Source organism: Brassica napus (genome assembly GCF_020379485.1).
Source record: "Brassica napus cultivar Da-Ae chromosome A2 unlocalized genomic scaffold, Da-Ae chrA02_Random_26, whole genome shotgun sequence".
NCBI classification, from domain to species: Eukaryota; Viridiplantae; Streptophyta; class Magnoliopsida; order Brassicales; family Brassicaceae; genus Brassica; species Brassica napus.
Window position 1 is genome coordinate 46,799 of NW_026013946.1, and position 15,986 is coordinate 62,784.

A 15,986-nucleotide genomic window follows, 5' to 3' on the forward strand; every position below is an offset into this window, starting at 1 on the left:
GTAGGTGTTTTGCCTTCTTAAAGGACATGCTAGATCATAGGATCAATGGATAGTTGAGAAGGTGGCTAAAAAAAGGCTGGAAAGGAAGTTCTTATAAAGGCTATAGCTTTAGCTTTTCCGACATATTTAATGTTGAGCTTTTTGCTTCCATTGGTAATATGTGAAAAATTAGCAAGTGCCACTACAAGATAATGGTGGAGTACAAACCCTCTGAAAAGAGGTATACACCAGGGCAAAAGGGAAATTTTTTGCTGTCCTAAACAAAGAAGGGGGCTTAGGACTCAGATTGATCCATGAATTTAAGTCGACTTTATTAGCTAAACAGTGTGGAAATTGATACAATTTCCAGATTCTCTTCTTGGGAAAGTTCTACACGGGAGATAATACCACTGTGTCTCGCCATTGCGTGTAACAGATTCAGTATCGCCCTCATACATATGGACAAGTTTGAAGGCAGCAAGGCCTCTACTATCATTGGGGATAAAAAGATGGTTCACTCGGGTTATCAAATAAGGGTCTGGAAGACTCATGGGTCCCCACAACACTGGCTAGGCCGACTAGACCAGAAGTACCAGTAACCCACCCACAAATGGCAGTATCAGACCTTATACCAGGAGTGCCAAGAATTTCAAACGTTTCTATGCTAGAACAATTTGTGGCTCAAGAGGATATACCTCTCAATCTCTCATTCAGAGTATGGCCATTAGCCAAACAATAGATATGATAAATTTTGTTGGGGTTATACGAAGAGTGGGTTGTATACCGTAACATCTGGATATTGGGTAGCAAGAAATATTCTCGATCAGCCATCTAACTCTATGGTATCTGAACCAAGTTTTGCTAAGCTACAGGGCCATGCATGGAAGATCAATGCACCTAAAAAAATGTGACACCTAATCTGGCAAATGGTATCTGGTTATCTGGCGGTAACTGGAAACTTGAGACGTCATCATATGTGATGTGATAATAATTATCCGAGATGTGGAAATGAAGACGAATCTGTGAATTATGTGATTTTCGAATGCCCTTCGGCTCTACAAACATGGGCCCATGCATCTACTACATCATGTCCAGATACTTTTCCCACATAGAGTGTTTATACAAACCTGGACTATTAATTCTGGAGAAAGAATGAAATAGAAGACCCGGTTTCGGATAGAAATCTATATCCGTGGATTATCCGTTACTTATGGAAGGCCATGACTGATAAGTTGTTCAGAGGAATAGAGCGGGACACTTTGGAATTAATTAGACATGCTCAGAGTGAATGTAATGCATGGTTCGAAGAAAAATCAAGGACTAATAATGAGAAACTACCAAATCACATGACGATCAAGCCATGTGCTTACAAAGTATTTGTTTGGTGGATGGATCCTGGACGGCGTAATCAAATTTCAGTGGTAATGGATGGTTATGTATGCATGAAGCTGGGAAGGAACAAATTCTAGGTTTGAGAAACAACTAGAGACGAGTGTCCCGCTACATTCTGAATTAGATACTCTCATTTGGTCAATGGAGAGTATGGCTCAACACAAAGCGTGTCAAAAAAAATTTGAACAAACTGCAAGGATGTCGTCTCGATGATCAAGGAACCGAACGCATGGCCTGATTTTTCTACGGAGTTAGCAGCGCTAACATCAATACAAGGAAGATTCCAGGGCTTTAAAATCATTCATGTACCACATACAAGGAACAAGACAGCAGACGCTTTGGCCAAGACTTCAAAAGCTTTCTATAGGAGTTTATTTTCTATTGGTAATTCTGTTCCGGTCTATATTCTCAGACCACCTCTAGTTTGAGTAATAAAATAGCCGTTTGGTGTAAAGAAAAATCGTGCGATTATATTTTATGTAAATTTAATTTATAATAAAAAATTAAATATTTATAAATTGGTTGCATTTTTTGGTGTAAATTTTTTATATTGTTTTAGACAAAATAATAAGCTCAAATTCTATGTTTTTATTTCTAGACAAAAAAACTCAGTTAATAATAAGTTTTATTTTTCAATAATAAGTATGTATTTAATTATTTATTTACAAAAAATAACTAATAATATGTATGTAAGAATTTATTATAGTAAAAATAAAATATTCAAAAAAAAATTCTTTTCAATTTTATTCAGTTTTTTAATTTTTTATTTTTAATTTCAATATCATTTGTTTTTTTAATAAGAAAATTAGAATTTTTTTTATATAGTTATAAACCTAACAAAGTTTTTTCATAATTTTATAGAATTTGTTTTAAATAACAAAAACAAATAGATTAAAAATCTTTCCAAGATTATAATTTTAAATACATACATATATATTATTAACTATAAATTAAAAAAATATTTATTCAGGATATATATTGAGGGCAAGGATGGTATAGTACCTTGGAAGGTTTTGATGGATTAATGGGAGCAAGGAATACAAGAGCGAGTCAGTCCCCACTACATTCGGAGATAGAGGCTCTCATATGGATAATGAAATGCATGAGGAATCTTAGACAGTTCTCGGTTACATTTGCAACGGATTGTTCTCAGTTGGTGAAGATGGTTTCAGAACCAGAAGAGTGGCCAGCTTTTGCAAATTATTTGGAAGACAAAATATTTTTGAAGAGAAGTTTCAACAGCTCAGAGATTATTCATATACCACGGAAGCAGAACTCAACGTTTGTCGTTCATATGGATGCGGAGCTACCGGTGTGGTTCGGAGAATCTACATGAGTCTGGTTATGTTATTGACAAAAATAATATTTTTATTTTATCCTGATTTTTAAACATAATTGAATTAAAATTTAAAATTAAATATTTTCAGCAAATGATAAAATCTAAAAATTAAAGAAAAAGAAAAGCAACACACCAATTTCTTTCCTTTTTAATATATATTAGAATCCAATCTGCGTTTTAAAACGTGGAGTTACATTTTAACAAAATATAAATTTTGATATATAATCATTTTTAGATAGAATATAATTATTAGTTCTAAAAACAAATAGTTTGCGGGAATATGACTTTGTCTTGCCCTGATTTATGAAGGGACAAAAATTATATTCTGTAAAAAACGAGATAGTCCAGCGGTTCGGGAAGCATTTGCTGCTGTAACAGGTAGAGTGTTCGACACTCAGGTGACGCGTCATTTCTTTTTTGGTTTACAGAGTCTGTATGAGTCTGTATAAGTTGATGACAAAAAAAAACAAAAAAAAGAGGTAATATATAATTGTAGATATAAAATTTTAACATATTTTAATAATTTATTTTTTTTATAAAAATATTATATAGTTACGAATTTCACCCGTTTAGACATATTTTATATATTGGTTTCAAAAATATTTTTTGAAAATAAATATGTTAACCTATCAATTTAATATAATTTTCCATTTAATTTTATCTAATACTTCTATTTTAACATTAAAACATACTTTTGTTATCAAATTTATAAAAAGTAGTATATAATTTTTATTTTTATTGTATTAAAAAAAACTTAGTTAATATTAATGTATACTAATAATATATTAATAACTACAAAATAATTAATTTTTTTATTTTATTAAAAAATTAACAATTTGTTACGATTTTTTACAATTTCTCAGCGGATTTTTTTATAACTAAGAGTAAAATTTAAATATATTGTTAAAATTTTATTTTTTATTAATAGTTTGGATATCTTTTTGGTTATTGTTTTGATTTGGATACTAATTAGTGATATCCATTTTAGTTGGACCACTATAACTTTAAGAGAAACTAGATTTTCATATGCGCTTTCAAAGCGTGGGATTTGTTTCTTTTTAAAAAAATTGTCAAATTTTGTTAATTGAAATATTATGTATTTTTATATATTTTTATGAATTTAGTCGGTTAGAAAAAAAATGATGCAAAGATGGAATTATATTAAATGATGTGGAATATAATTGGTTTGGAAAATTGATGAATTCTTATTGGTTGAAAATAGGAATATCTTTTTAGTTAAAATAATTTTAAAAGGCAGTGACATACTATTGTAATTAACTTTAAAAGCAAAGACATAATCCTATTAGAGATTATGGTTTAATAGTATAGATTGTATTTTTCTCTACATAATTGTTATTGCTTCATATGCCTAACTACATATAATTACGATATATTTCCACGGAATTCAGATCATCATCATCATCATCATCATCATGATTAAGAGCATGAGACCGAGTTTACTAAAACAACAACGTAAATAGCCATTACTCATTTTTCAGGTTTTTTGTTCTTTTTTTTTTTTACAACAAACACCATGTTTTATTAATTCAAGACGAAACGGTTACATGTGGCGCTAACCATGTCGGAATCAAAGAGTTTATATGGGAGAAAATAGAGTTTTGGAGACGAGCTCCTTTGGCAAGGAGATCAGCTCTTACATTACGATTACGAAATATAAAGGAAATAGAAAAATCATGAAACTTCAGATACCAAAAAGAAGAACTCATTCCATTCTGAAGCCAAACTTGGCCAATCTTCTTCTTCATTTATCATCTTCACAAGCTTTAGGCAGTCCGAGTCGAAAGACATTGACGTATAGCCTAGCTGCAAGGAGTATTTCATTGCATAAAGCAAGATGTTAAACTCTGCATGAAGTGGGGATGAGACCTGCTGCATCCCAAGAGAACCATAGGTATGGGAACCTGGTTCGAAATCAAAAACAAAACAGCCACCAAAGACATTTGAATTCGTCACCCAGAATGCGTCCACTTGGCATCGAGGGAATGGTAATTCATTCTGAACGTCTGCATCTGTAACTCTTGTCGGAGCTTTAGGGGATGATATTATTTGTGCCACTCGCCATTCTTCTTCCTCTCGAATAGCGTGGTTAACCGTATCCGGAGGTAGGATTTTCTTACCATTAAAAATCTTTTCATTCCGTGCTTTCCATATGAACCAAGCGATCCATGGAAAGCAAACCAGCGCATTGGTAGGAGTACCCAGGTTTTTCGCCCTCAGGAGTAAGTAGTCAAAATTTTCCACCAGCGAACCAGTCGGGAAAGAACCCGGAGACGACGGTATTCCGGATAAAGCCCAGGTCTGAAGGGCGGGTGCGCATAGAAATAAACAGTGGTTGAGTGTTGCCTCCTCAAATCCACATCTTGGACAGGTACGATCCATTCCGCAATGCCTATCATCAGGACGACTACAGGTCGCTAAACACTCTGTTAGAGCTAGCCATAGGAAGTGTTTGATCTTGCGGTTGGTTTTCAGCTTCCATATCATTGCCTTGAGGGCCGTCGTGCTTGGCTCTGTGACCTGTTGTTCTGTTTTTCTTTCTTTTAGTTGCGAAGCAAGGTCGTACCCAGACTTAACCGTGTAAATACCTGACTTCGTATAGGTCCAACAGAAACCATCCTTTTTGCCAATATAACTGGGACGTATACTCCGTATAAACGGGATGTCTCCTGGGTCTATTAGCGCCTCCAAAAGGTCCTATCTCCATTGTTTCGAGTTCTCATCAATGAAATGACTAACACGGAGGTCCTGGTCGCGATAGCCTCCAGAGTCCATAGCTGCTCGTGCCGGTAACGTCGGGATCCATGGGTCTAGCCACACGTGTGTATCTTCTCCCGATCCTATCGCCTTTCGCAACCCTTCCCGCAGAAGGTCTTGAGCTGCTAGAATACTTCTCCATCCGTAGGATGGGGAATTTGAAGATTTAACCTCCATAGGACTAGTGTGCCGGAAATATCTTCCTTTCAGGACTCGGGCAAGGAGAGAGTTGGGATGATGTAGTAGCCTCCAAAGTTGCTTGGCTAGTAAGGCCAGATTAAAATCATGCAGGTCTCTGAAACCTAGACCCTTTTATTGAAAGACAAACAGATTTTCTCCCAAGCTATCCAATGCAGGCCTTTATTGTTTGCTTTTGTGCTCCACCAAAACTTTGCTATTGCAGCTTGAAGCTTGTTTACAATCTCCTTTGGTAGGAGGAAACATGACATTACATAGGTGAGAAGGGCTTGAGCGACTGATTTTAGAAGAACCTATTTGCCTCCTTTAGATAAGAGTCTTGCCAACCAAGAATTGATCCGATCGTTAAGTCGCTCCCTAATGAAGGCGAAGACCTGCCGTTTAGATCCACATATTTTCTCAGGTAGACCAAGGTACATCCCCATGCCACCTTCCTTTTTGATACGACCTGAATTGAAGGATCACTTTATGTTGGATATGATCCGAGAAGGCAAACAGCACTTCTGGAACTGATATGGATTGAAAGGATCGTCAAGAGATGCGGAATGGCTCTTGATATACCCACGATCTAAGGCTAACCACCCAAGAAAGAATGTAGTGTGTTGGCTAACTACCAAACAACACACAAAGATGAATTGGCTGACCACCAAATCAACAAGCCGGTTCACACCAATGAACTAGCTAAAGAACTCTCTCTCTCACTCAGAGAAAAGAAGAGAACCAAAATAAACTCAAACTTAGACTGCCATTATTAATAAAAGAGTTTACATATTTATACTACTTGAGTAATAGAAAAAGACTTAAGAATGTATTAAAGACAAACTTAGTAAATCGAATCTAGATGAAAAATTTAAAGACAATGTATTAAAACTCTTGGATCTCAGATCTAGTCAAAAAGACTCTTCGGCTAACGTCCAGGTTCGTCTGAACCAAGTGGTTCCTTCGCGGTAAGGATCAAGATGTGGGTTGGACGATCCGTATGGCTCAAATTCGCGAGAACTGAAGGTCTCCTGATTTGCAAATTGCATAACTCCCACATCTGAACTCTGTTTGATCTGATTCTTCTTCGAGGAGCTCCGTAATTGAATTCAGAACATTCTCCAAGTGATTTCATGCGCATAGGACTCGAATTTTGGAAGATATGTGTCAAACAATGAACATATATCATTACTGCTTTCCATGATCAAGCCATGCATGTCTGTTTTGCCCGGTGCGCTACTCAAGGACGCATCATTACCTCGCTCTTCAAAAAGATTTGTCTTCAAATCTGGAACATTAAAAGGAAAAGGTTATAACAAAGGGATCATAATCAGAACATTGCTCACCTTGAGTTTGGTCCGGTTTTTGAATGGAGGAAGAGCTTTCTTTGTTTGCTTGATGACCACAGTTTTGTTCTTCATCTGGCCCTTCCTGCATTAACACAAAGCTTCCAAGACCAAGGTCATATGCACCAATATCAAGAGCATTCAAAGGACCAGAAAAATCTTCCTTGTTCAAAACGTTTTCAGAATCTTTTTCAAACTGAGAAATTAATTCAAAACTATTTGGATTCTCTGGTTGTAAAACAGTTAATTGCAAGCAAGATTCATCAGGTATTGATTCATATTGAGGAGAAAATAAGTTCTTATGTTCACAAGATTTCAAATCTGCCATTGGCTCATGTGTGTAGTCATCGAAAATTGGCTATGGGTTTGAAAATTCTTCCTTTTCTGGCTTGGTTTCAACGTTCTTATTCTCCAAAGTCACCAACGGTTTCTGATTCTGGCACTTGTTAGCATAATGACCGATCCTATGGCATTTGAAGCACCTGGTAGAATGAGCTTTGCTTGTGGGTTTCACAGCTTTGCTTTTATCAAAAGAAAACACATTAGTTTTCAAATCGGAATTTGAAAGAGAAGAAAACTTACATTGTTGTTTTGGTGCAGAAGAAGTGTTGGTATTTCTCTTCCTTTGAGTTGCTGAATAGCAAAAATTTCCTTATGCAACATCTTCTCCAAACTGGTATAAGTCTGAAGCTCGTTCCGGTCAAGCACATCACAATTGCTTCTCTTGGCCTTGGTGAAGGGACGACCACCATTTCTGACCCTCTTCTCATCATCATCGAACCTGTTTTGTCTCTTTCTTTGGTTTCTTTGTTTCTGTACAGAATCAAACCCATTAGAAGTAAAATGTTTCTTATCTCCAAAAATCAATTGCTTTTTTTTCAAGCACGGTTTTAAAAGGATAGTAAACATCTTGTTGTAGTTTTGAAGCCTAATTTGATTTCTTGTGAAGTCCAAATATCCTGAAAACACTTAACAAAAGAGTTAGCAAATAAAAATCCTCACACTCTCAAAGTGTTTAGCTCACGATTTTTAGGTGATCACTCAGAGTTTTTTTTACTGGTTCAAAGGATGATAGGCTGTCAAAATTCAGCAATCAAAACCCAAAACAATTTTTAAGGGTAAAGAGAGAAAGAAAGATGAAAAGATTTTTATGTGGATCCGCCTTAACTGTTCTAAGGCTGGGTTTCTCTTCAGCCAGCAGGGTTTCTCTTCCACCACTCCCCCTGGATTTCTCTTCAGAAGTGATTCAAGTAAAAACTTTTTTTCTCGTTTTTTTATTTGTTTTTATAATAGGCGATCACAATGGAGTAACGGAACAGCCCGGATCCAAGAAATAAGAAAAGAAATTTGTGGAGAGATGAGAAGATGAAAAGATGAAATGAAAACAAACCAGCCAAAGTGGCTCTGATACCACTTGATACAACCTGAATTGAAGGATCACTTTACCTGGGTGTTGGATATGATCCGAGAAGGCAAACGACACTTTTGGAACTGATATGGATTGAAAGGATTGTCAAGAGATGCAGAATGGCTCTTGATATACCCACAATCAAAGGCTAACCACCAAAGAAAGAATGTATTGTGTTGGCTAACCACCAAACAACACACAAAAATGAATTGGCTGACCACCAAATCAACAAGCCGGTTCACACCAATGAACAGCTAAAGAACTCTCTCTCTCTCTCTCTCACTCAGAGAAAAGAAGAAAACCAAAATAAACTCAAACTTAGACTGCATTTATTCATAAAAGAGTTTACATATTTATACTACTTGAAGAATAGAAAAAGACTTAAGAATGTATTAAAGACAAACTTAGTAAATCGAATCTAGATGAAAAATTTAAAGACAATGTATTAAAACTCTTTGATCTCAGATCCGGTCAAAGAGACTCTTCGGCTAACGTCCAGGTTCGTCTGAACCAAGTGGTTCCTTCGCGGTAAGGATCAAGATGTGGACTGGACAATCCGTACGGCCCAAATTCGCAAGAACTGAAAGTCTACTGATTTTAAAATTGCATAACTCCCACATCTGAACTCCGTTTGATCTGATTCTTCTTCGAGGAGCTCCGTAATTGAGTTGAGAAAATTCTCAAAGTGATTTCATGCGTAGAGAACTCGTGTTTTGGAAGGTATGAATCAAACAATGAACATATATCATTACTGCTTTCCATGATCAAGCCATGCATGTCTATTTTGCCCGGTGCGCCACTCAAGCATGCATCACTTTTGGATACCCAGCGTTTGCTTGAGCTCTTTTTATCTCTAGCCGACTTTACTACCACACAAGATAGATGATTTATCAGGGTTTAATTGCTGTCCCGAAGCCTTCCCATTCACTGTTATGATCCTCATCAACTCAGCACATTGCTGGATTCGTTTTGCAGAATAATAGACTATCGTCTGCAAAGAGAAGATGTGAAATTCAGATTTTTTGTTTAATCTAGCATTTTATATTGTTATACTGGACTTAAATAAAGAGAACGCATGTGTTTGTCAGTATCTTTCAATCACAAGTAGGAGTATTTTTTTACTTACAACATAAATGCAATAACAAAAATAGAAATTAAAGATTAAATAATTGATTGCATAGAATATCAAAATATGGTAAATTAGTTGGTTAGCTAATTGATTATAGGAATTATAGTATTTTAATTTTAACTAAATAAGGAAAATACAATAAATACTTTAGGGTTATTAATTACTTCAGTGGCATAGCTGTAAGTTTAAGAGTTAATTCTTATTTGTATTTCTATTTTAATAGTATAGATTCTTAGGTTCACTCCTAGGTGTGTCTAGAGGTTCACCCAACCAATAGGATTGAGTTATTTTAGATTTAATATCTTTTAAAAAAGGAAACCAAATAATAAAAAATTTGTGAAATTATTTTATGTTTTTAAAATAAAAAAATTAATAGTAATTACCATAAAAATATTTTTTAGTATTGTTATACCTATTAGTAAAATATTAAACTCTAAACCTTAAACTCTAAACACTAGACCCTAAATCTTTGGATAAACCTTGAACCCTTGGCAAATCCAAAACCCTTAATTTTAAACCCTAAACCAAACCCTAAATCCGAAACCCTTAATCCTAAACCCTAATACTAAATCCTAAACCCTAAATTCTAAACACTGAACGCTAAACCATAAACCCTGAACTCTTGGGAAAATCCTAAACCCTTAATCCTAAACCATAAACTCTAAATCCTTAATCCTAAACCCTACACCCGTAATCCTAAAGCCTAAACCCTTAGGGTTTAGGATTAAGGGTTTAGAGTTTGGTTTAGGGTTTAAAATTAATGGTTTAGAGTTTAGGATTTTCCCAAGGATTTAGAATTTATCCAAAGGTTTAGGGTTTAGTGGTTAGAATTTAGAATTTAGAGTTTAAAATTTAGTATTTTGCTAACGAATTTAATAATATTAAAAAATTGATAATTAATATTATTTTTTATTTATTTTAAAAACATAATATAATTTCACAAATTCTTATTATTTGGTTTTTTTTTAAAGATATTGAATCTAAAATAACTAAATCATATTGGTTGGGTGAACCTCTAAATTCACCTAGGGGGTGAACCAAAGAATTAGTCGGTATGGCTCTAAGTTAGTAAATTAGATTATATAAAATATAAAATGTATAGCATGAAAAATAAAAGAGAAGAAGGCACATACAACGTCTCATGGTAGACTAGCGGTTGAAGCACATGCAATGGTTTTGTTACCTAGTAAAAATACTCCTTTCGTTTTTATTTTAATTGCTATTTTACATTTGTGCATACAAATTAAGAAAAATATTTATTAATTATATTTACTAAATAAAAACAACATTAACAATACACATAACCATATTTTTTGATGAAATTTTAAATTTATTGATCATCACAAAAAGAATATATGTACAATAATCCCACTAGTTTATAGTGGTAAAAATATAAAACAAAATTCGCAAAACATTAAGTGGACCGCAACTCGAACCACATGCACATCAAAACCCGCAGCTTAGGCTTCAAAATATACCCAAGGAATGTAATCCGGTTCCCCACCAATTTATCAATCAACTTTGCTATGTGTTCTACTGGCTTTGAGATTTTGTTGTGCCTCCTCTTATTCCACTCAACACGTAATCATAGTCTACTAATAGAAAAATAAATTAGAAAATAAACTCAACAAAATTGCATTGAAATTATAAAACGATATTTATTTTGAAACGAAAAATTTACTATACAATGACAACTAAACTGAAAGAGATATAAAGTAATAATTTACGCATATTTCTTGTATCAATTCAGATTGGTAAACAGATACGAGAGATAAGGGTTCAAAGTTCAAATTCTTCCTAGTTATAGAAAAGCACATTGATTGGGACTAGCAACCTAATTTATTATCGCCTTTTTAAGAAGTAAATCAAAGTACATACTCTCTCATTTTTTCCATTAACATAGACGTTTTTGAAAAAAAAAAATTGTTTAACAAATATATTATTTCTATTTTTATACATGTTTATTAGGGCAATTCCCATAAATAGATTATTTTCAAGTTTTAGTCACAAAAGTAGACCACAAGGAGGAAAGTGACCAAATGTTTTATTTAATAGGTAAAAAGATTTTAATATCCTAGATATATAAAAAAAAAATTAAAAAAATTTAAAAAAAACTAAATTATAGTTTTAGATTATTGTTTTCAAATTTGAATTTTTTTATAACTTTTTTTTTGAAATTTTTTTAATTTTCTTTTGAAATATCCTTTTTGTAATTAGAAAATACTTTTTGAAACTATTTTTAAAATTTTTAATTTTAATTTTTTATTTTATAAAATTTTAAACTTCAATCATAAATCCCCACCCCTTAACTCTAAACCATAAGGTTTGGATTAGTTTACCCTAGGGTATAAATGTATATTTACTTCTTTAATAGAATTTTTTGATAATTTTAATTTTTAGAGTCTATATTTATGACCAAAACTTTTTTAGTGTTATCCTTGGGTATTTCTCTGTTTATTATTTATAAAATTATGAATTTTAAGAAAAATAATTGAATTAATTACTTAGTTCAATATGTTAATCACACGACATTATATATTCATGTCATAAATTTAATATGTTTATTTAACATGCGTGAAAACAACAACAAAATTTTTTTTCCAACAAATGAAGTATATGATCGTTAACATCTACGTGGTGATTTCAAATCTAAGCAAGAATAGAGAAAGCCATGACATCTCTCAGCTCGCTAATTTACTAAACAGAGTAAACATTACTCTCTCTCTTTCGCAAAAAATGTTATCACGACATGTTTCATGCAGATTAAAAAAATTGTAAAATATATACTACTATGTTTTTATTTAATGTAAGATTAAATAAATGAAACTGATTTAAATAAAAGTCTAATGGTTATTCAAAAAGGTAAAAAGTGCATTTAATGCGTAAAATTGCATTGGAAACATAGAGTAACACTATCTTTGAAAAAAAAAAAAGTTATCCATACTTTATCTTCTTGGAACTGCTAAAACCACCAAAAGGCACTCAAACCTTAATTCCACTTACCGGATCAAGTCGATCCTTTAGGCTTTTCGATGTGAACATCTTCAATTTTTCTTTAAAATAAATTTCTTTATGATTTAGTTCTTTGACATCAGTTTCTTCCTATTCCAATCTTATTTGTTCCAGCAACTGCATTTGCTCCATTCACTTACATGTCCTCCAGTTTTGGTCATAATTTATGTTCACAAAACATCTTGTGGAACTACTGCCGCAAAACACCTTTTCTCTCAGCCGTTCTAGTCTATAAGTTTATTGGTTTATTTTGTTTATCTAAAAAGATTAAGAATGAAGCATTCGTTTAGCCATTTAGGCCCATATTAAATACTGTTTATTTTATAAACAAATTGGAATATCATATGTAAGCCAAAACATAGCAACACAAGTGATCAAATACTCCAACAAACAATGGAATGCGAAAATTATTCTCTTCTTCGCAGTTGATTCGTAGGACATGTCAGTCTTATTGAATGAAAAAGAGACTTTAGGGAAGTAGATCAAGGTGTCATGGGGATAACCAAAACACGGCCTAATTTGTTAACATTTGTATGATCTTCCTCTTCCTTTTCTTTTTCCACCGTATTTGTAGGTAACGTCACGATCTTACACTCATCTATATGTTTGCTCTTGCTCCATAAAAATATGTATAAACCGATCACAACTACTACAGATCCAATAACGCTGCAACAATAAAAACATAAATTTGAATAGGTGACATGTACGTACATGATATATAGAGATTTATAGATTCTGTATTAAAATCAGCTGAAAAAAAATATAGTGATCAATATAATCACATTAACTCTACTCTTTTTTAAATGTGAAATTGGTAATACTAATATTTAATTTGCTTATTTTATTTCACCTTCCAACATAAATCATACGATGAAGTATCACGAAATCGAACACGGTTGCGGACATAAGTGTGACAGGACTGAACGCTGCTGTAAAGACAGGTCCACGTTGTTTGATGCACCACGATATTCCCACCGTACACATTCCTTGTCCAATCACTCCCTATACACATATATACACAATAGATTAATGTTTGACTATCGTGAGTTCCATGGATTTATATTTGTATAATGAATGTATATATACCGCTATAATGACGGTGAAGATGGTGAGTTTGTCTCCGAGGATCCAATCTTCCACATGTCTAGTCTTGATAAAGCTAAGAAGAGCGCATTGAAGCGTCCCAAAGACCGATAAAATAACTGTACTCGAATATGGACACGGGTAACTCACGTTGATCTTGGCTTGTATAAGCATCCAAGAACTGAAAAGTATAACTCCTGTGAATAAAAGAAAACAGCCTTTGATCCAATTCTCATTTCCTTTATGGATGTTTGAAATCGTTGCTTGTTCATGAGAGTTCGATAATGGAATGCCTTGGTACATCGTAAGGGTTAAAGCTCCTGCTAAGCTTATCATAGCTCCAAGAATGACACCGTATCCTATTTTTGTCTTCATGTTTAATTTTTCGAATCTGAAAAAAAAAAGTGTAAGATTACACATGAAATGATGATGACATGATGGAAATATTTAATGAGTGTACCCAAATATTAAGGCCATAATGAAAGTGAGGGCAGGCAATGTGCCCCAGAAGGCAGTTGCCAACGTGGCAGAAGTGTAACTGAGCCCAAGCAAGAAAAAAATTGCATCAAACTCGCCCTGTCAAAGAATTTTTTTTGTTTAATAGGTTTACAAAATAAAAGAGATGCTGAATTGTAAATAATGAGTTAAGGGGTTAAAAGTTAAAACTGAAACTTACCCAAAAAGGGCACTGAAGAAATGCTGACACGAGATGCTTGTAGTTAGCTTTGGCCTTGTTTTCCTGACCAAATAATGAAAATCGAACACTTTTATTTGGACCGGTACAATTGGACATAAAATCGAATTTGTTTAGTTTAAAAAACAATACGAAATATAAAATCGGATAACTGAATAAATAATTAAGCATTTAAATAATTCTACAGTATTACAATTTGGATGTTAAAACATAATTAACGAGGCCAAACAGTAGACTTACCGTTCCCAAAAATAAGCGATGGGAAGAAGAAATAAGGTGGAAATACCCAAACGATAGGTAGCAATAACCATGTGATTAATGCCTCCATCAAGAACTTTCTTAATCAAAGCGTTAACCATCCCATTAATCGTGTTAATCACGGTAATCATGATCAACGGTGCCCATTTCCCGTCGAGATAGCCCATGATTATAGTAAGTTAAATAACTTAATAACTAAACGTTTCTTCTCTCAGTTATAATCTGCTCCCTCGCTTCTTTTTTACCTCTTACTTAATAGCTTGTCTGAGTGGTGATGAGGCATGGAGAAGAGGAGGATGTATTTATATACATCATATATGATATATCCTGAGTGGGAGGCAGTTTTTTTTTCTATTTGTATAAAATGACAATATTTAACGAATAAATCGTATTTGAATATTATGGTTTTTAATGTTTACAACCGACCTGCCCCGTACCACAGTTAACAGTAACAAAAATCTTTACATATACCATATATCTATACGTTTTTATAACTGTTAAAATCGTAGCGAAGTTAAGCCGCTTGTCTCGCACCGCTCAAACCGCAGTCATGAGCCTATATTATTTTGTGGTGAAAATAATATATTTTTGGGCGCAGGAGAGTACTTGATTCTTTTAGGACTTTGGGACAATACAAACTTAGCTAATTATGATCATAAAGCAGTTCTACCAACTTTAGCTTAATTAAAAATAGCTAAATCAAACGGGGCATTTCAAAATATTTCAAAGCAGGTGTTTACATTTTTTTTTGATAAAGGGCTTAAAGCAGGTGTTTACATATTGTTATATATATATAAAACTTATTATACATAATTTATAATCACGCATAGAAAAGGAAAAGGAACTTTGTGAAATACAATTTAAAATAAACGTGGTTCAGAGTTTCATTTTTCCTTAGCGCGCTGTCATAGATGATATAGACTCTGCTTTTATTTGATGAAAGTTATTGAGATTTGTCTTCCAAAAAAAAAAGAGTTATTGAGATGGGTCAATTTGCTCAATATTCATATGAAGCCTGACAATAAAGAATATAGTCATGCCTCGAAAAATATGTTTTTTGAGATATAATCAGACGTTATAGTCCTTCACGGCGCGTGAACGTGTGTATTACCATACATTAGAAACATATACTATTCTATGTATAACACATTTATAGAATAGATTATTCCAAACATAAAATGTAATGTTAGACAATAATTTGAGTTCTATAGTACTATTTATTTACAGGATTTAATGCAGTTTAAACAGTGGACAATATTAAAGAACATATTTATTAGTAAGCCAAATATTTAGTGCAAAATACATTACGTAAAGAATCAATATAGCTATATATTATAAAGAATAAAAATAGATAATTCTATGTTTGATGACAATATAGTATAGTATATGAATGG

General features: G+C 33.3%; 1 pseudogene; it reads right to left on the reverse strand.

The window, feature by feature from the left end:
• Positions 1-12,603: 12,603 nt before the first annotated feature.
• Positions 12,604-15,278, reverse strand: LOC106423178 (annotated as a pseudogene).
• Between the last annotated feature and the right edge of the window lie 708 nt (positions 15,279-15,986).